This window comes from Lagenorhynchus albirostris, chromosome 1, assembly GCF_949774975.1.
Source record: "Lagenorhynchus albirostris chromosome 1, mLagAlb1.1, whole genome shotgun sequence".
Taxonomy (NCBI): Eukaryota; Metazoa; Chordata; class Mammalia; order Artiodactyla; family Delphinidae; genus Lagenorhynchus; species Lagenorhynchus albirostris.
In genome coordinates, this window is record NC_083095.1 from 41,276,699 (window position 1) to 41,304,447 (window position 27,749).

At 35.6% G+C, this 27,749-nt stretch overlaps 1 long non-coding RNA gene across 1 annotated transcript in view; it reads left to right on the forward strand.

Moving 5' to 3' along the window:
• The window catches only part of LOC132529898 (uncharacterized), a 138,770-nt gene that overhangs the window by 2,871 nt on the left and 108,150 nt on the right, over nt 1-27,749 (forward strand). The window lies entirely within an intron of this gene.

The following is a 27,749-nucleotide window of genomic DNA, read 5'->3' on the forward strand; positions in this document are numbered from 1 at the left end:
GGCAAGTAAAATTATACAAAAAATATAAATAACAACAACAATATCAACAATAACCAGCTTTGGTGGGATAGCAGTTTAGAGGTACGTTTTGAAACTTAGCTTGGCTCCATCTAGAAATTTTAAATGCAATTCTCTTTGACAGAGAAATTTCATCTCTAGAAACATACCTTACAGATACCCTCCTTTACAGATATCTCACCTAAGTAGGTAGCAATATTTGTACAAAAATGTACTTAAAACATTTGCAATAGCAAAATGCAAAACATTCTTAAATAGGGAACAGTTTTAAATAAATTAATTTAAAAAGGATGTACACCTACATGTACTGCTATGCAAGCATGTCCAACTTAAGTATGAAATTTTTAAATTACACTACAGTTTGTATAGTATGATCTTATGTAAAAACTAGATGTATGCATGAGCGTGGTTTGTATAAACTTATCTTTAATGGACACATAGGAAACTATGATATAATTCAACCTCTGAAGAGGTAAACTGGGGGTTTTTTTGGGTTTTTTTTTTTGCGGTATGCGGGCCTCTCACTGTTGTGGCCTCTCCCGTTGCGGAGCACAGGCTCCGGACGCGCAGGCTCAGCGGCCACGGCTCACGGGCCTAGCCGCTCCGCGGCATGTGAGATCTTCCCGGACCGGGGCATGAATCCGTGTCCCCCTGCATCGGCAGGCGGACTCTCAACTACTGCACCACTAGGGAAGCCCATCTGGGGTTTTATAGGAAGGGGACTTTTACTTTTTACCTTTACTCTTACACTGGTAATTTATTTTTAGCAATCAATATGTATTGCGTTTATAATCTTTAAATCGTAAAATAGCCAACAAAAATAAGTTGACAATCAAAAACACCCCCCCTACCCTTCCCCAAACTCCACCAAGCTGCTGTATAACCAGAAAACTGGCACAGTGGATTTTTGTTTTTATAATAATACTTGTAATCCAGAAAATAATTTGAAAAATGTAGTTGCTAGTTTCTGTGAATAAATGATTACAGTATTGATGCTTTCATAGGGAGAAAAATGCTATTTTTTAGTGTTATATTACAGTTAAAAGTTACAATAAGTCATTTGGTATACTGGTAAGTTTTGAGCTCTGATCATCAGAGACTGCTTAAAATCTTGACCACTTCAGAGTTACATCGATAGGAATCCTTAAAGTTAGTTCATTTTATGCTAAATGAGAACATTTACTGAATTTATGTATACATTCTCAAAATTATTAGGGTTTCTTTCTAATGTTGGGTATAAAATCCTAATTTTAGTATATGTGTAAAATATACACAGATTAGTGTATTCATACACATATATACATAAAATATACATATCAAAAGTATCTGTTATATATAACATATAAAATAAAATACATGATAATCCTGTTTTATTGAACCAGCAATGACTAGGTATTAATGGAAAAAATTTTCATACGTGGTTTGTCTTTAGCAATATAATTTTAAAGCACAACAATTTTTAATAAAATTTATGCTAGTAATTTAAAAAAATTTGCCAGAGGTGCTTTTTAGGCTCTTGGTTTAAACGAAAACCAGTGTATAGAAATGAATATCGGAACAATCATTAATCCTACTGCATTAAAAAAACTCTGTCTATAAATTTCAAGCCAGTAACATTCATGTTTTTACATAGAAATTTTCCTCCTAAAAGACTTTGTAATTAGTGGAAAATGTATATACCAGTAAAGAGCAGCGTGCAAGAAAGAGATGCATTTACTTGTAGAAATAACCATATGTTAAGAAACAATGAGGGCTTCCCTGGTGGCAGAGTGGTTGAGAGTCCATCTGCCGATGCAGGGGGACACGGGTTCGTGGCCCGGTCCAGGAAGATCCCACATGCTGCGGAGCGGCTAGGTCCGTGAGCCATGGCCTCTGAGCCTGCGCATCTGGAGCCTGTGCTCCGCAACGGGAGAGGCCACAACAGTGAGAGGCCCATGTACCGCAAAAAAAAAAAAGAAACAATGAATCATTTTTGTTTGTGGTTTTTATATAAAACTTGTCTGTGGATTCTTTTTTCCCTGTGAATTTTTTCCCTTATAACTTTTTCTCCTGGCAACAATAATGAATAAAATTTTAGAGATAAGCTTTATTTTAAGGGCATAAGGGCATATATGCCCTTCCTAACACATGTAATACCAAACAAATACTCATACTCTCTACTGAAAAAATCAAATGAAACTCCCCCCATCTCCGCCAAATGGCCCAATTAGAGTACAGTCGTACACTCTGAATTCTACAATCCAGTATCCCTGGGCAACTTGTTCTTGTATCATTGATATGCCCAAATGTACACTGGGCTAGAACATTGGGCTATGAAAACCTACATTTACTCTATAAAAAGACTTCCTTTGTTCATCTATGTCTCTTTCCCCCACTATACATTTTCTTTAAAACTATAATACATCATAAAAATACAAGGTTGAATATGATGTGGATTCTTCCGGAAATAAAATTTATTCCTTTTTCTCCTGATTCTCCTGATGCATGTAGTGAATAGTGTTTGCCTTATTAGACAATGAACAGTCGTTAAGAACAATGAGGAGGGCACTGAGCTGTTTTTCCCCTCCTTTCGATTATAACCCCAACATCCCATCCATTACTGCCTCCTCCCAAAGAGAATGACTCCTTCTATTCAGAAATAAAAGCAGCTCTACCTGACAACATTCTGAAATACTTTGCCCACTTTTCTTTTCATAACCTCCATTTACTAGACCGGTATTTTCCTCTCTCCTTATCGAAGCATGAACTCAACAACTGCTTTCTTCTTCCATGTTGGATAAATGGATGTGGGAACTTTATTGCAGATTAAAATAGTGGAAAATTAAGAAAACAGTGCTCTTAGTGTGAAGGGCAAGGCCAATGATTTTCATAGAACTATAGAAAGCATATTTAATCAGAAATAATGAGATCTGAATTATAATTCACTCTCTGCAAGAAACTGAATAATTTGACATTGAACAAGTCAAACTCTCTGGACTTCACTTTCCTCCTTTTAAGAGATTGGGCTACATCTCATAAATTTCCATTTAATTCTGTATTTTTGCTTTTGTATTATTTTCGTGTTAAACATCTCATGGTATGGGTGGAAATAAAGACAGGCTATAACATTTTTGTGTGTGCAAAATTTTTAAGGTGTATGAGTTTTCTAAATAACAATCTTTTAACAAAAGATTGAGCCTTATTTATTGTCAGGCAGACCTAAACAAACATGATTATCATTGGAAAGCTAAACTCTGCTAACTTCAGTATTGACCACTTTTTCCTGGGACAGTGATTTCTGTCAATGTTAACATCGGGTAATGTGTCACCTTAATCAGAATTCACTAAGTGCCAACAGTTTACTTTCTGAGGAATCTCTGTTTAAGGTCAATTAAATAAAAATGTCAAAGCCAGTGTTGTTAAGATTTTTGCCACATAAGAGTCAAATTATTTTATGTTTAGCCTTTTTGATTAAAAGTAGTGGTCAAAAGATGTTGAAACCCTCAAAGGTGATTTTGAAGATAGAGAAGTGCTGGAGCTACCCAGGCAGCAACCAGAAACAGTTAGGAAAAATGTACTAAATGCTTCATTCTTTCTCTAGGCTGCATTGCAAATTACATTTAATATTTCAGGCTTGTTGCATTTTAAAATAAAGCCTCCAACTAAGCAATTTTCAAGACAGTCAAAAGATATTGCTTAAAATTTTCCTTTTGCTATAGAAGTGAAAAGAGTGATTGTCTATGTTGATTAGCTTGAAGATTGCTTTGGGAAGAATGTGACAGTTCTAGTAACATTCCCATTATAACTTACAATCTATGAAGAAGACTTGACTACTACATTAAACATTAGGATAGTTTAAAGCTTTGTTTTTATCTGATAATTTTATTCTACTACTTTAACATAAAGAGGGGATCTTTGTAATGTGTATTTTTAATGCATATATACTTTATTTGTATCATGATTCTTTAAAATTATTCTCAATTAGATCAAATAGAAAATAAATATATAGCGTAATAAATATACCAGAATATTTATTGTTACCTACTATGTACAGATCCTTTTTTTGTGCTAGTCAGTTTGGCAGATACAAAGATGAAAAGAAACATTTAATGTCAAAGGACTCAACAGTTTAATCAATAGAAAATTCATAAGAAAAAAGAACAAAGAAAACTTCAGTTATGATAAGTAGAGTATGGCTGATACTATTTTATTTGCTTATACATAAATGCTAAATAGGAGATGTATCTACCTAATACCATAAACTATGCAAGTTAGGAAAGTGGTCCCACAGTAATATTTTATGTTTAGAAAGAAAGGTTATAATTGAGTGGAATTATATTACACTTGGAAATGTATAGGAAAATGTGTAAATGCCAAGAAGACCTACATATTGTCATTCTTTTATGGACCTCCTGATTTGAAGGCCAAATTTTTAACTGTGTTAAAATAAATAGTTTAAACCAGTCCAAAATGCACTGGTTCTCTTAAATTAGCAAACGAAATAAGATTCAGTGATAGTTAGGATTCAGTTAAATGGCATTCTCATTTATTCATTCATGAATTCTATTAGTAAACGTGTGTTTGCTAGGTGATAAGCAATCTGTTAGAGAATTAGTGATACTAAGAAGGATAACGGTACCTCCCATCACAGCTCCTTCTGGTGAGAGTGCTGGGGTAATACAAATCTATATGATTCCTTTGTTAAAAAAAAAAATTAGTGATATTTACCAAAAACTCTGTAAAAAAGTGCACATCTTTTAGCTGATTAATACCTTCCTATGAAAAGTATTCAACAGAAGAAAAAGGATTTATACGTGTATGTGTTTATTGCATATTTTTAATGGTGTAAAAGTGGAAGCAATTTGAATGTTCAGAGGTATGATTAAGAAAATATTTCCCTTTAGTTGAATATAATTCAAATATTAAAATGATAATTACGTTGGGTTTCTAATATCATGGAAAATGCTTAGATTTATAATGTGGAAAAACCCAAAAAATATATAAAGTATAATTCTGTAAAAATATACAAGTGAGAAAGCATTTAGATTTTAGAAAATGATAGTTGTATTAGCATGGTGGTGTTTTAGACAATCATTTCAGTGTTGTTTTGGAAGCACTATATGTTATTTAAAAATAATTAATTTTTTTATGTTTAAAAGTATTCCCAAGCTGGAACCCTCATGCACTGCTGATGAGAATATGAAATGGTGCAAATGCTGTGGAAAATGATATGGTGGTTCCTCAAAAAAATTAAACTTGGAATTTGATTCAGAAATTCTAGTTCTGGGTATATACCAAAAGAATTGAAAACAGGGACTTGAACAGATTTTTTTTTTTTTTTTTTTTTTGCGGTACGCGGGCCTCTCACTGCTGTGGCCTCTCCCGCTGCGGAGCACAGGCTCCGGACGCGCAAGCTCAGCGGCCACGGCTCACGGGCCCAGCAGCTCCGCGGCATATGGGATCCTCCCGGACCAGGGCACGAACCCGCGTCCCCTGCATCGGCAGGCGGACTCTCAACCACTGCGCCACCAGGGAAGCTCAAACAGATATTTTTACACCAATGTTCATAGCAGCATTATTCACAATATCCAAAAGGGGGAAACAAACCTTGTCTGTCGACAGGCGAATGGATAAGCAAAATATGGTATATACTTACGATGGAATATTATTACAATGGAATATCAGTTTTGCAAGGTGAAAAGAGGTCTAGAGATAGATGGCTGTGCAACAGTGTACTTAATGCCACTGGACTGTACAATTAAAGGTGGTTCAGATGGTAAATTTTATGTATCTTTTACCACAATTAAAAAATAAAAAAGTTAAAATGGTAAATTTTATGTTCTATATTTTACTACAATGATCACAAAGTTATGGATGGATTTCTAGATATGTATCAGAAGTTGTAAAAAGGGCCAGTTAATAGATTTAAGAGTACAAGACAATGAAAAAATGAAATGCATAAAGCAGTTGGAAAAAGAATTTTTAAAATGAACATCCCCAAATTCTGTTCTCTGTTATGCTCAAATTAGTATTTTGACATCTGTCCTACTAGCGCATGTATGTTGGTAGTTTAAAGAAATGTAATTGTGAGACCAAGATGAGCTTTTAATGCTCAGTCACAATTTTAGAGGTGAAAGAGATGCTTGTGTTAAGAGGTGAGAGGGCTTCCCAGGTGGCGCAGTGGTTGAGAGTCTGCCTGCCGATGCAGGGGACATGGGTTCGTGCCCCAGTCCAGGAAGATCCCACATGCCGCGGAGCGGCTAGGCCTGTGAGCCATGGCTGCTGAGCCTGCGCGTCCGGAGCCTGTGCTCCGCGATGGAAGAGGCCACAACAGTGAGAGGCCCACGTACCGCGAAAAAAAAAAAAAAGAGGTGAGAAAACAGGGGTCCAGAGAAGTTAAGATTATATTGATAGGTAATGACAGAAATGACTACAATGGGTCCCTTCACGGTTTTTTTTCATTTTTATTTATTTATTTTTTATTTTATTTATTTATTTTATTTAATTTTATTTTTTAACGTCTTTATTGCTTTACAATGGTGTGTTAGTTTCTGCAGTATAACAAAGTGAATCAGCTATACATATACATATATCCCCATATCTCCTCCCTCTTTTTTTAAATTTAATTTTATTTTTTATACAGCAGGGCCTTATTAGTCATCAATTCTATACACATCAGTGTATACATGTCAATCCCAATCACCCAATTCATCACACCACCACCACCACCACCACCACCACTTTCCCCCCTTGGTGTCCATACGTTTCTTCTCTACATCTGTGTCTCAATTTCTGCCCTGCAAAGAGGTTCATCTCTACCATTTTTCTAGGTTCCACATATATGCGTTAATATACGATATTTGTTTTTCTCTTTCTGACTTACTTCGCTCTGTGTGACAGTCTCTAGATCCATCCACGTCTCAACAAATTACCGAATTTCATTCCTTTTATGGCTGAGTAATATTCCATTGTATATATGTACCACATCTTCTTTATCTATTCATTTGTCGATGGGCATTTAGGTTGCTTCCATGACCTGGCTATTGTAAATAATGCTGCAATAAAATTGGGTGCATGTGTCTTTTTGAATTATGGTTTTCTCTGGGTATATGCCCAGTAGTGTGATTGCTGGATCATATGGTAATTCTATTTTTAGTTTTTTAAGGAACCTCCATACTGTTCTCCATAGTGGCTGTATCAATTTACATTCCCACCAACAGTGCAAGAGGGTTCCCTTTTCTCCACACCTTCTCCAGCATTTGTTGTTTGTAGATTTTCTGATGATGCCCATTCTAACTGGTGTGAGGTGATACCTCATTGTAGTTTTGATTTGCATTTCTCTAATAATTAGTGATGTTGAGCAACTTTTCATGTGCTTCTTGGCCATCTGTATGTCTTCTTTGGAGAAATGTCTATTTAGGTCTTCTGCCCATTTTTGGATTGGGTTGTTTGTTTTTTTAAAATTGAGCTGCATGAGCTGTTTATATATTTTGGAGATTAATCCTTTGTCTGTTGATTTGTTTGCAAATATTTTCTCCCATTCTGAGGGTTGTCTTTTCATCTTGTTTATGGTTTCCTTTGCTGTGCAAAAGCTTTGAAGTTTCATTAGGTCCCATTTGTTTATTTTTGTTTTTACTTCCATTACTCTAGGAGGTAGATCAAAAAAGATCTTGCTGTGATTTATGTCAAAGAGTGTTCTTCCTATGTTTTCCTCTAAGAGTTTTATAGTGTCCAGTCTTACACTTAGGTCTCGAATCCATTTTGAGTTTATTTTTGTATATGGTGTTAGGAAGTGTTTTCATTTCATTCTTTTACATGTAGCTGTCCAGTTTTCCCAGTACCACTTATTGAAGAGACTGTCTTTTCTCCATTGTATATCCTTGCCTCCTTTGTCATAGGTTAGTTGAACATAGGTGCATGGGTTTATCTCTGAGCTTTCTATCTTGTTCCATTGATCTATGTTTCTGTTTTTGTGCCAGTACCATATTGTCTTGATTACTGTACTTTGAAGTATAGTCTGAAGTCAGGGAGTCTGATTCCTCCAGCTCTGTTTCTTTCCCTCAAGACTGCTTTGGCTATTCGGGGTTTTTTCTGTCTCCATACAAATTTTAAGACTTTTGTTCTAGTTCTGTAAAAAATGCCAGTGGTAATTTGATAGGGATTCCATTGAATCTGTAAATTGCTTTGGGTAGCATAGTCATTTTCACAATATTGTTTCTTCCAATCCAAGAACGTGGTATATCTCCCCATCTGTTGGTATCATCTTTAATTTCTTTCATCAGTGTCTTATAGTTTTCTGCCTACAGGTTTTTTTTTCTCCCAGGTAGGCTTATACCTAGGTATTTTATTCTTTTTGTTGCAGTGGTAAATGGGAGAGTTTCCTTAATTTCTCTTTCAGATTTTTCATCATTAGTGTTTTGGAATGCAAGAGATTTCTGTGCATTAATTTTGTATCCTGTGACTTTACCAAATTCATTGATTAGCTCTAGTAGTTTCCTGGTGGCATCTTTAGGATTCTTTATGTACAGTATCATATCATCTGCAAACAGTGACAGTTTTACGTCTTCTTTTCCAATTTGTATTCCTTTTATTTCTTTTTCTTCTCTGATTTTCCTTTTATTTCTTTTTCTTCTCTAGGACTTCCAAAACTATGTTGAATAATAGTGGTGAGAGTGGACATCCTTGTCTTATTCCTGATCTTAGAGGAAACGGTTTCAGTTTTTCACCATTGAGAATGATGTTGGCTGTGAGTTCGTTGTATATGGCCTTTATTATGTAGAGGTAGGTTCCCTCTATGCCCACTTTCTGGAGAGTTTTTATCATAAATGGGAGTTGAATTTTGTGAAAAGCGTTTTCTGCATCTATTGAGATGATCATATGGTTTTTCTTCTTCAATTTTTTAATATGGTGTATCACATTGATTGATTTACGTATATTGAAGAATCCTTGCATCCCTCGGATAAATGCCACTTGATCATGGTTTATGATCCTTTTAATGTGATGTTGGATTCTGTTTGCAAGTATTTTGTTGAGGATTTTTGCATCTATATTCATCAATGATATTGATCTATAATTTTCTTTTTTTGTAGTATCTTGCCTGGTTTTGGTATCAGGGTGATGGTGGCCTCATAGGATGAGTTTGGGAGTGTTCCTTCCTCCGCAATTTTTAGAAGAGTTTGAGAAGGATAGGTGTTAACTGTTCTCTAAATGTTTGATAGAATTCACCTGTGAAGCCATCTGGTCCTGGACTTTTGGAAATTTTTTTTTTTTTTTTTTTTTTTTTTTTTGCGTTACGCGGGCATCTCACTGTTGTGGCCTCTCCCGTTGCGGAGCAGCAGCTCCGGATGCACAGGCTCAGCGGCCATGGGTCACGGGCCTAGCCGCTCCACGGCATGTGGGATCTTCCCAGACCGGGGCATGAACCCGTGTCCCCTGCATCGGCAAGCGGACGCTCAACCACTGCGCCACCAGGGAAGCCCTGTTGGAAGATTTTTAATCACAGTTTCAATTTTATTACTTGTGATTGGTCTGTTCATATTTTCTATTTCTTCCTGGTTCAGTCTTGGAAGGTTATACCTTTCTAAGAATTTGTCCATTTTATTGGCATAGAGTTGCTTTTAGTAGTCTCTTAGTATGCTTTGTATTTCTGTGGTGTCTGTTGTAACTTCTCCTTTTTCATTTCTAATTTTATTGATTTGAGTCCTCTCCATCTTTTTCTTGATGAGTCTGGCTAATGGTTTATCAATTTTGTTTATCTTCTCAAAGAACCAGCTCTAGTTTTATTGATCTTTGCTATTGTTTTCTTTGTTTCTATTTCATTTATTTCTGCTCTGATATTTATGATTTCTTTCCTTCTGCTAACTTCGGGGTTTTTTTGTTCTTCTTTCTCTAGTTCCTTTAGGTGTAAGGTTGGATTGTTTATTTGAGATTTTTCTTGTTTCTTGAGGTAGGCCTGTATAGCTATAAACTTCCCTCTTAGAACCTCTTTTGCTGCATCCCATAGGTTTTGGATCATGGTGTTTTCATTGTCATTTCTCTCTAGTTATTTTTTGAGTTCCTCTTTGATTTCTTCAGTGATCTCTTGGTTATTTAGTAACATATTGTTTAGTCTCCATGTGTTTGTGTTTTTTACGTTTTTTTCCCTGTAATGCATTTCTAATCTCATAGCGATGTGGTCAGAAAAGATGCTTGATATGATTTCAATTTTCTTATATTTACTGAGGCTTGATTTGTGACCCAAGATGTGATCTATCCTGGAGAATGTTCCATGCGCACTTGAGAAGAAAGTGTAATCTGTTGTTTTTGGATGGAATGTCCTGTAAATATCAGTTAAATCTATCTGGTCTATTGTGTCACTTAAAGCTTCTCTTTCCTTATCTATTTTCATTTTGGATGATCTGTCCATTGGTGTAAGTGAGGTGTTTAATTCCCCCACTATTATTGTGTTACTGTCGATTTCCCATTTTATAGTTGTTAGCAGTTGCCTTATGTATTGTGGTTCTCCTACGTTGGGTGCATATATATTTATAATTGTTATATCTTCTTCTTGGATTGATCTTTTGATCATTATGTAGTGTCCTTCCTTGTCTCTTGTAACATTCTTTATTTTACAGTCTATTTTATCTGATATGAGTATTGCTACTCCAGCTTTCTTTTGATTTCCATTTGCATGGAATATCTTTTTCCATCCCCTCACTTTCAGTCTGTTTGTGTCCCTAGGTCTGAAGTGGGTCTCTTGTAGACAGCATATAGATGGGTCTTGTTTTTGTATCCATTCAGCAAGCCTGTGTCTTTTGGTTGGAGCATTTAATCCATTCATGTTTAAGGTAATTATCGATATGTATGTTCCTATGACCATTTTCTTAATTGTTTTTGGTTTGTTTTTGTAGGTCCTTTTCTTCTCTTATGTTTCCCACTTAGAGAAGTTCCTTTAGCATATGTTGTAGAGTTGGTTTGGTGGTGCTGAATTCTCTTAGCTTTTTTTTTTTTTTTTTGGCAGTATGCGGGCCTCTCACTGTTGTGGCCTCTCCCGTTGCAGAGCACAGGCTCAGCGGCCATGGCTCACAGGCCCAGCCACTCCACGGCACGTGGGATCTTCCCAGACCGGGGCACGAACCCGTGTCCCCTGCATTGGCAGGCGGACTCTCAACCACTGCACCACCAGGGAAGCCCAATTCTCTTAGCATTTGCTTGTCTGTAAAGCTTTAGATTTCTCCATCGAATCTGAATGATATCCTTGCCAGGTAGAGTAATCTTGGTTGTAGGTTCTTCCCTTTCATCACTTTAAATATATCATGCCACTCCCTTCTGGCTTGTAGAGTTTCTGCTGAGAAATCAGCTAACATTATGGGAGTTCCCTTGTATGTTATTTGTCATTTTTCCTTTGCTGCTTTCAGTTATTTTTCTTTGTCTTTAATTTTTGCCCATTTGATTACTATGTGTCTCGGTGTGTTTCTCCTTGAGTTTATCCTATATGGAACTCTCTGCCTTCCTGGACTTGTGTGGCTGTTTCCTTTCCCATGTTAGGGAAGTTTTCCACTGTAATCTCTTCAAATATTTTCTCAGGTCCTTTCTCTCTCTCTTCTCCTTCTGGGACCCCTATAATGTGAATGTTGTTGCATTTAATGTTGTCCCAGAGGTCTCTTAGGCTGTCTTCATTTATTTTCATTCTTTTTTCTTTATTCTGTTCTGCTGCTGTGAATTCCACCATTGTGTCTTCCAGGTCACATATCGGTTCTTCTGCATCAGTTATCCTGCTATTGATTCCTTCTAGTGTAGTTTTCATTTCAGTTATTGTATTATTCATCTCTGTTTGTTTGTTCTTTAATTCTTCTAGGTCTTTGTTAAACATTTCTTACATCTTCTCGATCTTTGCCTCCATTCTTTTTCCGAGGTCCTGGATCATCTTCACTATCATTATTCTGAATTCTTTTTCTGGAAGGTTGTCTATCTCCACTTCATTTAGTTATTTTTCTGGGATTTTATCTTGTTCCTTCATCTCATACATTGCTCTCTGCCTTTTCATCTTGTCTATCTTTCTGTGAATGTGGTTTTTGTTCCACAGGCTGCAGGATTGTAGTTCTTGCTTCTGCTGTTTGCTCTCTGGTGGATGAGGCTATCTAAGAGGCTTGTGCAAGTTTCCTGATGGGAGGGACCAGTGGTGGGTAGAGCTGGCTGTTGCTCTGGTGGGCAGAGCTCAGTAAAACTGTAATCCGCTTGACTGCTGATGGGTGGGGCTGGGTTCCCTCCCTGTTGGACGTTTGGCCTGAGGCACCCCAACACTGGAGCCTACCTGGGCTCTTTTGTGGGGCTAATGGCAGACTCTGGGAGGGCTCACGCCAAGGAGTACTTCCCAGAACTTCTGCTGCCAGTGTCCTTGTCCCCTCAGTGAGCCACAGCCACCCCCCGCCTCTGCAGGAGACCCTCCATACTAGCAGGTAGGTCTGGTTCAGTCTGCCCTGGGGTCACTGCTCCTTCCCCTGGGTCCCGATGCACACTCTAGTTTGTGTGTGCCCTCCAAGAGTGGAGTCTCTGTATCCCCCAGTCCTGTCGAAGTCCTGCAATGAAATCCTGCTAGACTTCAAATTCTGATTCTCTGGGAATTCCTCCTCCCATTGCCAGACCTCCAGGTTGGGAAGCCTGACATGGGGCTCAGAACCTTCACTCCAGTGGGTGGACTTCTGTGGTATGTGTTCTCCAGTCTGTGAGTCACTCACCCACCAGTTATGGGATTTGATTTTACTGTGATTTCTCCCCTCCTACCATCTCATTGTGGCTTCTCCTTTGTCTTTGGATGTGGGGTATCTCTTCTTTGGCGAGTTCCAGTGTCTTCCTGTCGATGATTTTCTAGCAGCTAGTTGTGATTCTGGTGTTCTCGCAAGAGAGAGTGAGAGCACGTCCTTCTACTCCACCATCTTGGTTCCCCTCCCTTCACTTTTATTACAATGTTATTTAAGCTTTATACCACATCAAGCAGGCCAGATTCTTATCTTTTTAAAAAGTTAATCTTATGAAACATTCAATTACTTATTTTCTACTAGGAAATTCTTACATCAAACATGAATTTCCTGTAGTATAGCTTAAATCTGTGCCTTTTACTTCTGCTTTTGACTTTTTCAAGCAATTGTTAACTTCACACCTTTTGTTTTCCCAAGCCATAGTTCCTCTGATGCTCAGAGAAGATGCATTTTCATTAGTTTTAAAACTATTTTATGAACTTGTTTTTTTAGTGCTTCATATTTTATGAACTGATGGCCAAATATCCTTCCTACCCCCACTGTAAGAAGTGAGGGAACTGTATTTTTTCAAATTACTCTTTAATTGTAGGACTCAAAATAGAGACAATATTATCTCCTAGATCTTATGTATTATACTAAATCAGAACACTTTTGGTTGCAAATGACAGTAATTGAACCCCCAGAAGGATTTATTGGCTCATGTAATTGAGAAGTCCAAGTGTAGATCTTAAGGAAAGACTGCATCCAGAGATTCAAATACCACTGTCAGGACTGTCTCCATCTCTTGGTTTGCATTATTTTATGTTTCAAATAGATTCTCTCCTAGTGGCAGGCAAATACCTCTAGAGGCTTCAGACTCACATCCTCCTGGTTAAGCAGTTACAGTAGAGGAAATAAAGAACCCTCTCCCAGTGTCCGTATCTCAATTTCAGGTCCTGTGTGCCTACCCGTATGATCAGCAGCCCCAACAGTAACTCATATGTTCAAGGAGGAGTTTCCCAAAGGAATCTGAAGAGAGGGTAGGTGGGAATTATCTGGGCTGACAAAAAGAGCAACTCTCATAGTCTACTATACCCACTTTATAGATGTGAAGCAACTTAAAACATTTTTTAGATAAACATCAATGTTCCTGTTCAACTCCATTAAAATATTTCAAATTATTTAATGTATTGCATATTTGTCTCTTTTTGGGTGCTCACTGTTTGAATCCCATTCGTTTGCCACTGTGGGAGCCAGTGTGGGAGCCACTGTGGGAGCCTTAGTGGAAAGGCAGGCCACATCTCCTACCATGGAAGTTCAAAAATACAGACGTTTTTTAAAAACTCTCATAAAGTTTTGGGAAGCAACCTACGTTTGGCCATCTTCCTGGAGCTTTCAATGTAAAACACGAGAAGTAAAGAAGCAGGAATAGTTAGAATTCATTCTCATGGCAGCAGGACCATTCAGGGCCCAGCAGCACCCATGTAGCAGCAAGGTATTGGCACCCTAATTGAGTTGATCCATGTCATAAGCAGTGTTATGCTGTGTTCTGATCACCCATCTTCCCTTGGTAATTACTCATTCTATGACCCTGGTTTTCCAGTTTTCCTGGTGATTGTATAAGCTATTCAATATCCTATGAATTCCTTTTCTATTTACATTAACCAGAGTAATTTTCTTTTCCTTGCAACTAAAGCCAATGACTAGTACAATCTGCCAAATTTTATCCAAATAATTTTGAAGTATAATTATTTTCTCTAAGGTTCTAATCATTTAGAACCTTAGAGAATTTAAGTATGATTTCTTTTTTCATCTTTATTTAATAGCCCCAAATTCTAGTTTATTCTTCTGTGCCGCCCCTTATACTGATACTAAAGGACTTTGCAGTGACCTTCTAATATAACTCATTCAGAACCAGTTGCTGCCTTCATTTTACATCTTCCATTTTATACTCTTTCTTAAGATCTACATTTCTTATTTGCTGTCTTTCTCACTTATCACTGAGTTGTATTTGTCTGCTAAAATTTTAATATAAAAGTCCTTCACATCTCTTTTCTGATAATGTTCCTGTATCAGTTAGGAATGGGTTGAGCTTCATGTAACAGAGAAATCATAGCAACAGTGGTTTAACAACATATAATTTATTTCTCTGCCATATAGAGTAAGTCTGGATTTAGGTGTTCCAGGATCAGTATGGCAGTTCCGTGGGCTGGTGGGTCCATCCATTTTATTATGCCATCATCCTTAGGGTCTTTTCCCTCCTGATCCAACTAGAACTCCTCTGTCATATTCTACACCACAGGACGAAGGAAAGGGACATTGTTTTCCTTTTCGTTTTTAAGGAGACTTCCAGAAAGTTCCCATACAGCACTAGCCCATGTATGTCATTGGCCAAAATAAATGGCCACACTTAGCTTCAAGGGAAGCACTGTACCTAGCTAATAATCAGAGTTCTTTTACTAAAGGAAAATGATGAACAGATGCTGGGAGGTAACTAGTTGTCTCCTCCACAATTCCACTTCTTTTAGCTATGTCACTAAGTAACTTCTCATCTTTCTAGCTAAGACATAATTTGCTTTTTGTTCTGGGATGACTTTGTACATTTTTAGTTCAATTAATTAGTAAAAAACTTGGAACAAAAAGCCAAAATAGTGCTTCTTTTGTAATAAAAAAAGTTTTTTGGACATTATAACATTTTTATTATATAATTATACTTATTCCAGTTGCCTGAATAGAGTGCTTAAATTTCTGTACCAAAAATTCCTATTAGTTTGATTTTTTTCAAACTATGATGGCTTCATTATGAGTTAAGTTCTCATAAAAGGAAGGCATGTTTTAAAATAAACTACATTACTTGTTGATTCTGATATGAAAATAAAATACAGAAGATCCCTAAGACCTTCCTGGATCCCCAGTTTCATGAAGAATGTATGAAATACAGTGGTAATAGAGCTTACTGATAGTTTTGCTCCTACACATAAGCATCAGTAAAATGACAATTTGAGTCAGGAACATTGTCCAAAATTTACATTTCAAATTCCTAATTCTTTTTTTAAAGAAATAATTTTGAACATATAGTAAAGCTGAAAAAATAGTGCACTTCCCTTCACCCAGCTTCCCCTAATGTTAGCATTTTACATAACATTTTTTGTAACAGAACGATGATTGAAACCAAGCAGTCAACAATAATAAATACTCTTAACTAATCTGCAGACTTTATCAGCTTTCACTAGCTTTCCCCACTAATGTCCTTTTTCTTGTCCAAGACCCAATCCAGAACCCACATATTACACTTAGTTATGTCTCCTTAGTTTCCTCCAATCTGTGACTGTTCTCCAGTTTTCATCATTCAATACTCTTGACCTTTTTGAAGAGTTATTGACCACTTATATGTAGAATGTCCATTAGTTTGGGTTTTTCTGACATTTTCTCACGATCAGGTTGTGTATTTTTGGCAAGAATATCACAGAAATGCTGTTGTACCCTTAGTGCATCATATCAGGATATTGACATTGGTGATGGTTATGATGATGATATTATTATGAATTATTATTCTGATCATTGGTGATGTTAACTTTGATCACTTAAAGTGGTGTTTACCAGGTTTTTCCACTATAAAGGTACTATTTTTCTATTTGTAATTAAAAAGTATCATGTGGAGAAATTCTTAGAAATTCTTCTGCTCAAATATCTTCTTTATACTACCATCTACTAATTTAGGAATCCATAGATGATTTTTACCTGCAATAATTATTACTGTGGTGTTTGCATAGTCATCAGTATTCTTTACTCATTTCAGTGTGGTTTTTTTTTTCCCACACCACCAAGCAATTCTCTCAGGAGACACTGACTAGGTGTACTATCAATACAAATTTAACTCAATTCTGACACTCTCTATCTGGAGATAGTATCAGATCCCACAGGGTAAGGACTCAGTCTCACAAGACTGGCCCCACTTTAGACACCAGTTGCAAGTTCAGGTTGTTACCTGTGCTTCTGACAACCTCTTATCAGGGTTCCCACAACCCTCTTATCAGGATTAATTTGCTAGAGTGGCTCACAGAACTCAGAGAAACATTTATGTTTACCAGTTTATTATGAAAGATATTATAAAGGATACAGATGAAGAGGTACATGGAGTGGGGTCCAGAAGGGTCCTAAGCACAGGAGCTTCTGTCCCCGTAGAACTAGGTGGCATCACCCTCCCACCACATGGATGTGTTTACTAACCTGTAAGCTCATCAAACTCTCATTGTTCAAGAGTTTTTATAGATCTTTAATCTCCAGCCCCCAACCACCTTCCTCTTCCCAGAGGTTGGGGGTGGGGTTGAAAGTTCCAACTCTAATTACATGGTCTTTCTGGTGACCCTCTCCTAGGTTACCACCCTAAGTTATCCCATTAGCATAAACTATCTAGGACCCCAGTCTTAAGTAATCTCATTAGTATATACTCAGATGTGCTCTAAAGGGGCTCCTATGAATGACAAAGGAACTCCTACCACTCAGGAAATTCCAAGGATTTTAGGAGCTTTATGCCAGGAACCAGAGAGAAAGACCAAATATATTTCTTATTAAACCACAGTCTATTGAATGCAGGAGAAAATTACTCTGATTAGGAACAAAGATCTGTAAATGTGAACCTGATTGGAAATTCTCATCAGTAGGCTGAAGAAATGACTGAAAGATAAAGATATCTTTCACTTTGTGAAAGATACAGGAAAAAATGTGTGCAAATGTTAAATTGTGGTGTTTTCTACTTCAGCTGAGAAAAACAGATAGATGATTCAGTTATCTCTATTTGTGGGGTCAGTATGATTCTTGATGGGATCCAGAAACTTCTGTGTTGACTCTTGGTTCTAATCTCACCTTTGTCTTTGTGCAGAATAAAACTTCTTGGCCCGTAGCTATATAAGAAACAAGGAATTAGAACTCCCTAGATCTTCAGCCAGCCTATACATATATATTTATGTATGGCGTATATATATATATATATACACACACATAAATATATATGTATATGTGTATATATATGGCATGTCTTCTTTATCCATTCATTTTTTGATGAGCACTTAGGTTGCTTCCACATATTAGCTATTATAAATAATGCTGCTATGAACTTTGGGGTGCATATATCTTTTCAAATTAGTATTTTCATTTTCTTAGGATATATACCTAGCAGTGGAATTGCTGGATCATATGGTGATTCTACTTTTAGTTTTTTGAGGAACCTCCATACTGTTTTCCATAGTGGCTACACCAATTTGCAATCCCACCAACAGTGTACTAGGATTCCATTTTCTCCATGTCCTCACCAACATTTTTTATTTGTAGAGTTTTTGATAGCCATTTTGACAGGTGTGAGGTGATATCTTATTGTGGTTTTGATTTGCATTTCTCTGATGATTAGCAATGTTGAGCATTTTTACATGTGTCTTTTGGCCATCTGTATGTCTTCTTTGGAAAAATGTCTATCCAGGTCTTCGGCCCATTTTTAAATTATGTTCATTTTTTTTATAATGAGTTTTATGAGCTGTTTGTATATTTTGGATATTAACCCCTTATCAGTCATATCACTTGCAAATACTTCCTCTCTTTCCATAGGTTGTCTTTTTGTTTTGTTGATTGTTTCCTTTGCTGTGCAAGAGCTTTTAAGTTTAACTAGGTCCCATTTATTTTTACTTTTCTTTTGCCTTAGGAAACAGATTCAAAAAAATATTGCTATGATTTATGTTAGAGTGTTCCACCTATGTTCTCTTCTAGGAGTTTTATGGTTTCAGGTCTTTCATTTAGGTCTATAATCTATTTTGATTTTTTTTGTTATTTTTTATATGATATGAGGAAATGTCCTAATCTCATTGTTTTACATGTAGATGTCCAGTTTTCCCAGCACCACTTATTGAAGAGATGGTCTTTTCTCCATTGTGTATTCTTACCTCCATTGTATAGTTGTTGTAGATTAATTGACCATAAGTGTGTCAGTTTATTTCTGGGCTCTCTATTCTATTCCATTGATCTGTGTGTCTGTTTTTATGCCAGTACTGTACTGTTTAACTTTTTTTTTTTAGTGATCTCTGGACCTCATTTTCTTTCTTTTTTTTTAATTAATTAATTAATTAATTTTTGGCTGTGTTGGGTCTTCGTTGCTGTGTATGGGCTTTCTCTAGTTGCAGCGAGCGAGGGCTATTCCTCACTGCAGTGTGCAGGCTTCTCATTGCAGTGGCTTCTCTTTGTTGCAGAGCACGGGCTCTAGGCGTGCGGGCTTCAGTAGTGGTGGCACGCAGGCTCAGTCATTGTGGCTCACAGGCTCTAGAGTGCAGGCTCAATAGTTGTGGTGCACAGGCTTAGTTTCTCTGCGGCATGTGGGATCTTCCTGAACCAGGGCTCGAACCTGTGTCCCCTGCCTTGGCAGGTGGATTCTCAACCACAGCACCACCAGGGAAGTTCCTACCATGCTGTTTTGATTACTGTAGCTTTGTAGTATAGTCTGATCATTTGAGGATTTGATAAGAGACTACGTAGCTCATTTTTTTTACATCTTTTATAAATGTGAAAGGATAATAAAAGTATGATGTCATGAAATAGAAATGATCCAGTATGTAGTAGGACAACTTTTTGATTTATATCATTCTTTTTGTTAGTTGTGTGTCCTCTGTTCTCTGCTATAATATTATTCATGTGCTTACTTCTTTAATACATAGGCCATTCATCTACAGTAAGCTCAATCATATATCCAAATGTATAAATGGATTTATATCAGAAGAATAGCATTAATTTTTAAAAACTTATAAGCCCATAAGTTTCAAATATTTTACATAATCTTATACCTTCATTTAAACTAGTGAGTAGATTGATTTTATTATTTTTTAAAAATCAATTTTGTTCTTTCCCCCACAAACATCATGAAAAGACTCATAAACATAATGAATAAAATTACAAAATTCAGTGGAAATAAAACAGTATGTAAATGTCAATAATTGATCTCAAGACAAAATAACTTAAACAGTTATGATCCAGTAAGGGAATTCAAGCTTCTTTATAACCAAATATGAATAACATTACTCTGGTTACCAATATTCTGCTTTGTTTTCATTTGCTTTTCCCCATCTAGTCTCACAATTGTATTCTTTATTGATTTTTGAATATAATTGAAAATAATTGATCAAAAACTATGCAAGATTGAATAGTAGAAACAAATAACTCACTTTTTAAAGTTGTTTTTGAGTTTCAAGAGAAAAGTGTTTCCTAACCCAAAACTAATTTCTTTCATGTTTGTTTCTTCCATGGAAATAATACTCTTTAAAAGTAAGTTTCGGGGGGCTTCCCTGGTGGCGCAGTGGTTGAGAGTCCGTCTGCCGATGCAGGGGACATGGATTTGTGCCCCGGTCCAGGAGGATCCCGCATGCCGCAGAGCGGCTGGGCCCGTGAGCCATGGCTGCTGAGCCTGCGTGTCCGCAGCCTGTGCTCCGCAACGGGAGAGGCCACACAGTGAGAGGCCCACGTACCACAAAAAAGAAAAAAAAAAAAAGTAAGTTTGGGGCTTCCCTGGTGGCGCAGTGGTTGAGAATCCACCTGCCAATGCAGGGGACACGGGTTCGATCCCCAGTCTGGGAAGATCCCGTATGCTGCGGAGCAGCTAAGCCTGTGCACCACAACTACTGAACCTGCACTCTAGAGCCCATGAGCCACAACTACTGAAGCCCATGCGCCTAGAGCCTATGCTCCGCAACAAGAGAAGCCACCGCAGTGAGAAGCCCACGCACCGTGACAAAGAGTAGCCCCCACTCACTGCAACTAGAGAAAGCCCGCGCACAGCAACGAAGACCCAACACAGCCAAAAATAAATAAATAAGTAAATTTATTTAAAAAAAAAAAGTTTGGCTTTTATTTTCTTTAATAGCTGTTCATGATGATTTCTCTTCTAAATATTGAAGTGACTGAAATACTCATGTGGTAAATACATACATTTCTACTCTTATCTTCTGACAATGTATTGGAAAAAAGTCTGGAAATAGCAGTATATTAAAACAGTTCTATGGTAATAGGAAATCTTCACTCTTTCTGAAGTCTGTTGTAGCTGTTGTTTAAATTCTTGATAATGTCAATATTAGTTAAAAGTAAGTCTTAAAAAGAATAGGTATTTAAAACTTTCAATAACGAAGTATTAAAGGATGACATTATATGGCTGACGTTTTCATATTCTTTTTGAGAGTTAACAATGGCCCAACTTGTTAACATTGACAGATATTTGGGCTTTAGTTTTATTTAGTTTCTATCTACAGAGGTTTTAGATCTATTTCCATAAATATAATTAATACCTTCATTCAAAACTTAATAATATAGTAATGCTTAAGTTTACTATACATGAAAAACATTAGAACTTTCACCTAACTTGAAAAATTATTTAAGCATCTTAGTCATTGAAGGAACACACACAAAATGCAAGCCAGAAGACAAAAGCAAAAATCACGAATCTTGGTCTTAAGCAACTTCCAAGGTTAAATTGTCAATTCCAGTCACATTCTACACAGTTTTCTTAGCTACATTTTTTTAAAATTGTAAATCATGCACAACTATCACCTGAGACACTATAAATCATTGAAAATAAAATTTTATTTCATTTATTCTGCTTACTAAAACAGGAAAGTATGTCAATACATTTAATAAAAGTTTTCCCAAAAAAAAAAAAAAGTTTTCCCAAAATGTAGAAAACAAATGTTCTGATTGACTTCCAGCTAATTAAAAAACTTAAGTCATCTGATTATTCGAAAGTATACTATTCTGTGAGTTGCATGTGTTATCTAGATGAGCTTTCTTTTTCAAGTTTTTGTAATAGTACACTTGCACCTTTGCCATTAACTCTAAATTAGCCTTTTTTTGTTTTTGATTTTGGAGGATAGGAAGTTTGATATAGTGTACTGATTGCTATAGACCATAATATTAAATTATTACAATTATATGAGAGCTATATGTTGTATTTTTACTTGTATGTATCTGTGTATGTTTATGTGGTGTTAGGACCACCCCAAAATATGCCTCAATGGCATATTGATTATTTTGAGTTAAAGTTACTTAAAACACGACTGATGCAAGAGGAACATATTGACCCCTCCTCTCTGTCTCTCTGAAGGTAGGAAATAAACCTCCCATGTGAAATGTGCCCTCGCTGTACCTAGAGGCAAAAAGACATAGGGAATTCAGGGCCTAGAAGCTTGTATTAACAAACCTTGTTACTTCTTTACTAATTTACTACCCAAGCCTAAACTTTGCATAAATTCCTTACTAATTAAGAACCCAAACCTGAGTTTATTTATCCTGTCAAATCCTCACAAATTTATTTTTCTTCATGTAAAAAGATACAAAAGCTGCCTGCTTTTGGTCAGTCTCTGAGCATCATTTTATGATCTTCTGTGTGCACAAAATTCAGCTGGTTTTTCTACTGTTATCTGTCGTGTGTAAATTTTATTATTATTCCAGCTATAAGAACTCAGGGGTAGAGGGGGAAATTTCGCCCCCTGTCCCCAACTGTTAGTTGCATGTATTCATTAAATTCACGGATGTACACTATGTTGTTGCTTAAAAACTCCAATGGTGGCAATTTAAAGACTGTTTTGTTGCTAATAATGGCTTAATACCTAAAACTGAACAGAGTTGGTCACAAGGTAAATTAACCAGGGAAATATGCCAATTTGGACTTCATTTCCATCCTATTGAATGACTGCATTCACTCTCTTTAGATTTAAAGCTCTTCATTCTACTGTTCCTCAACACTCTTTATAGAATTCCATCTTGCTTTTCACCTATATTTTAACAGTTTAACATAGATGGCTGGATCAAGTCCATTGTTCCAATTGTATGTAGCTTAAAAAGCTCTGCAGTATTTTACTCTTTCCATTGTATCTGGCTTCTCTGAGTGCTCTGCTCACTACATTTTACTCCTGTTCTCTCTGTTTTCTAAACCCATTTATGCCTATTCTTTCTGAAGACACTTGTTCATCTGAGTGCTCAAATTGACTTCTCATTCTATTTTCTTAACTAAAAATGCACCATTAAGGTTGATTGAAATCATTTAAAGAACTGCATAAAAAAATGAAAGGCTATAAGAAAGTACGCTACCAGTCTTTGTAAATACCTGTTTTCAGCTAAATTGGTAGGATGAAATAAGAAATAATTGGAAACTTAAAAATGTTATTGATATATTTTTTACAGATTAGTCTTTTTTGGTTGTTCTTTGAGAAACATACTTGTAAAACATTTGGGGGCAGGGAGGGAAGGGAAGGTGTTATGCTGTAAATAAAGATGAAACAAACAGTCAAAGAGTAGAGCCAAACTACTAAAATTATTTAAAACATTTTAATGTTTTACAGTAAGCAATATGTAAAACATGCAGGTCCATGATTAAAATCTACAGCTTTTAAACCACATGGTCTTAATTTTTTTCTGTTTAAAATACAGATATTGTTGTTTAAAAATAAATGTAATCATAATGGTTTACAAAACTATAAACTGTAAATGATTTATTTAATATCATCACTAACCTTTTTTCCTATTTGTAATGTTTAAAAATGGAACTCTGTTGGTATGAAATACTTTTAAGCATTTGGAAGTTCATTAGAATTATAAAATTAAAAACTAGAAGAAAATGTAGAATACTATTTGTGAAAAATACTTCACATCCATTTTCATTTTATTGTTTGATCAAAATGAAATGAATTTTTAAAAGGTACCAAAATATGTTATCCCAATGGATTTTTATTCAGAGCATATGGAAATAGATACTCTTATTTTTAATGATACAATATAAGGAAAAATATTCTAATTTTAAAATTAGCATTTCAGAATCACCAATATTTTATATGGAAAATGATGTTGACGAATTTGCTTTCTGATTTATCTAAAAGAGCATATAGTTAAGGTAAGGCCTAATAGATTAAACATGAATGATAAATAATTTGATTTAAGGTAATTAACACTTTCAAAGCTCCTTCTAAGTTCCTTTGAATGTATTATTCTATTCTTAGGTCACAGAATTTCATGTTTTTGCTATAAAATCATTTATCTATTTTACTTTAATTATAAGGAAAAATCATCACCAAAACTAAATTTGAGATAAAAAAACACATAAATTGGGCCTGAGAAATGTCTTTTCTGTAGATTACAAAGCAATTTTATTCATAAATTGAAGAAAAAGAGTAATAATATAATTCATATTTTTATGAGATATAGACTTGTAGAAATAAAATATTAGTGATAAAATAACTGTGTACTTTTTGCTGACCTAGTTCTGAAAGGCAACTGCAAACTAAAATTTCAATTTGGTACAGGTTTTTCTTTAAAAATACTTCAATAATGTGGATGTATGTAGAGGGTATTTTGCTAAGTGAAGTAAGTCAGACAAAGACAAATACCATATAATCTCACTTACATGTGGAATCTAAAAAACAAAACAAACAAAACAAAAAACAGATTCATAGATACAAAGAATGGGTGTTTGCTAGAGGGGAGGCAGAGAGGCGTGGAGGGTGAAACAGGTGAAGCAGATTAAGAGGTACAAACCTCTAGTTATAAAATAAATAAGCCAAGGGATGTAATATACAGCATAAGGAATATGGTCAATAATATTGTTAATAACTTTGTATGGGGACAGATGGTTACAAGACTTAGAGTGGCGATCATGTCAAATCACTATGTAGTACATCTAAAACTAACAATATTGTACATCATCTATATTTCAATTTAAAAAAAAGAAAGAAAAAAAATTCAGTAATAGAGGAAAGTACAGAGAGATGAACAAGAGAAGTAGTTAAGCACTTGGAGTTGTCCAAAAGTTCTAAGTTTTATAGCAGAGGAATTTAAAAAAAACAGCCAGTTTCTATACCAAAACAAACTGATAATAGATTCATTGAATAACCAACAGAACTCAAGACGTAAGTGCTTTCTTCTACTCTTATAGAAATATAAATAATTTACTTCTTTTTATGTAACATTTAATTGAAGCTAAGCGCCTATAGCATGACTAACAGTAAGATCTAATGTTTTAAAACATTAAACACTTCTCATAATATAGGATAGCTTATGAATAAATAATGAAATGACACGTTACTTAAACATAAGGACTATTTTAAAACTAGTCATGAGTGCCTGCAAACACACATGCACAGATCCACACTAAATATTCTGTGCAAAAATATGTTCACAACCATAGTTAATTTTGTGTCAGTAGTAGAGAAATCAAGTAAATAATAAAGTTTTAATAAACAGTTATAGTCAATCTTCATAAATAGAAATCAGAAGATCACTTTGACATCATCTATATGCAGTTCAGCAAGGTAGGCTCCTTGTCTATAGTTAAAGTGCCCTAAATTTTAGCTTTCCAGGTTGTTTGTGGAATTCTCCTTTAATTTAAAACAAGTCATACAATTATGCATATATGACTGCATGCAAAATAAATTTATCATGACATTTGCTGGGGGGCAAAGAACTAATTTTACTGCAGAAATTATACATTTTCCGTAAGTTAAATACACTGAAAGAGAATGAATAGTTTACAATTTTTACACACATTAGGACTCGACAACAGCTGATTAAACAGCACATTAGGAATAATTAACTGTCAGTTCATTTGTAGTCATCAAAACAATGAATTTAGAGTTGAAAAAATCTAGGATTTGGTGTGATATCTTTTCCTTTGAAGGCCAGTTTTTTGTTTTTTTTTTTTGTGGTACGCGGACCTCTCACTGTTGTGGTCTCACCCACTGAGGAGCACAGGCTCCGGACGCGCAGGCTCAGCGGCCATGGCTCACAGACCCAGCCGCTCTGCGGCATGTGGAATCTTCCCGGACCGGGGCACAAACCCGCGTCCCCTGCATCAGCAGGCGGCCTCTCAACCACTGCGCCACCAGGGAAGCCCAAGGCCAGGTTTTTAAATCTATAAATTGAGACAGTACATGTCACATCTATTTCATAAGTTTGTTATTAGGATAAACCATGTAAAATATGGACTAGTGGTTTATAGTAATAAGCACTACCTGCTTGTTTTGTTACAATCGGTTGTGAAATGTATTATGAATAATTTAAAATTTCACAGTTGGTGAATGATCTACTTAAAAAAATTTTTAGAGCAGATCTAAAGCAGACCCGTAAAAACATCTCTCATATTCAATTACATTTTCATTTGTTTTGTTGAATAGGAAGGGGATGAAGTTATAGCAACTGCTTTAAGAACTGCAGATAACCAACAGCTTAACCTGTCCAGGAGAGTATGTATCATCATCTGCTTTCATGGCAGAAAAACTTCAGAACTACTGTGCCAAATTATCTTAGTAATCATCCCCCTCATTGCTTTTATATGGAAGTATTGATTGTATATTTATATTTAAAATGTTCTTAAGGTTGGGTCAATGTCTGTTTCTGTACAGCACCTAGCAATGCCTGTATACGTTTATTATTTATTTATTTATTATTATTATTATTATTATTTTTTGTGGTACGCGGGCCTCCCACTGTTGTGGCCTCTCCCGTTGCGGAGCACAGGCTCCGGACGCGCAGGCTCAGCGGCCATGGCTCACGGGCCCAGCCGCTCCGCGGCATGTGGGATCTTCCCGGACCGGAGCACGAACCTGTGTCCCCTGCATCGGCAGGCGGACTCTCAACCACTGCGCCACCAGGGAAGCTATATACGTTTATTATTCTTCTTAGTGTTTGTTACTATTAAATTATCACAAATTTACTTTCTAGAACAAATTCGAATTAAAATTTTATAATAAAATATCTCAAAATTGAACAATGTGTTCAAAAAAATCAAGTGATATCAAATATATTAGAAATGCATAGAAGAAAATGGAATAGAAGAAAATACATAGAAGAAATGGCTACACGAAAAAAATGTCAAATGTTAAGTGGATGCTGAATAATAAGTTATGTTTTTCCTGCTTTATACTTTTCTGCTCTTGTAAATTTTTCTCCAGTGAAAACCTGTTACTTTATTTTTCCCATCCAGTTTATTATTTACAAAGACACTTTTTACTATAAAAGTAGCATATATTGAGCATTTCATTTATACATATCATAAGAGAAAGAAAAAGCAAATGATGTCAAGTTAGTAACAAATAGTGAAGAGCAGGTGCTTATCACAACACTGTAATGAAAACAGTTGTCAGAACTAAAGGGCAACAAAGACATCTTCTGGACATCTTAAGAACTGCATGGTTCCTTTTTAAACAAAGGATCTTATTTCTACCTTAGAGTAATAGTTGTTTAAAAACCACACATTAAGAAGGGTAAAATCAATCTGTATTAGGTTTGAAATTTTAAATATTACATCATTAAATTACAAACATACAGTATTTAAAGAAGACACAAAATTGTTGCATACATATTGGCATTAGTTTCCAAAATATCCTTAAAACTATTTCCAGATAGATTATAAAATACAAATATTTTAGTAAAAATAATTTATTTTCATGTAAGGAACACATAAAATAATATGAAAATTACATGTAGCGTTGAACCACTACTTGAAAAATTTAAACAATACTTCATGAATCTTGGAGCCCATTGATATAAAAATATGATTGGCAATTTAATCATTAATTTAAAGAACTGTGTTTAATAAATAAATTCAAAACCACACTTGATTTATGATTTTTCCTAGTACTATACAATGTAATTGTCAATATTTTAGAAAACTTATTTCCAGTAAAATATAATTGAGTCCAAATTTTAAATGTGTCCACTTATTTTGAACATGTATTATATAGCCTAAAACTTGTTTGTAAAATTATATCACTATGGGCACATTCAATGAATTGTGTATATGAAATACTATTCTTTTATTCTTAGAGCATGAATGGCTGGTTGCACTCATAGCTACCTTCAGGAAGTACTATTGATGCCTATGAGTTCCATCTCTAAACAATTCTTAGGGCGGACTCAGTTTGAGGCTATTTTTTTCAAAATATAGTCCTAAAAAACTAATCTGTAGTTCAACTAGCACAACTCAACTTGCTTTAGTAATAGTTGTGTTTGGTAAGAAATGTG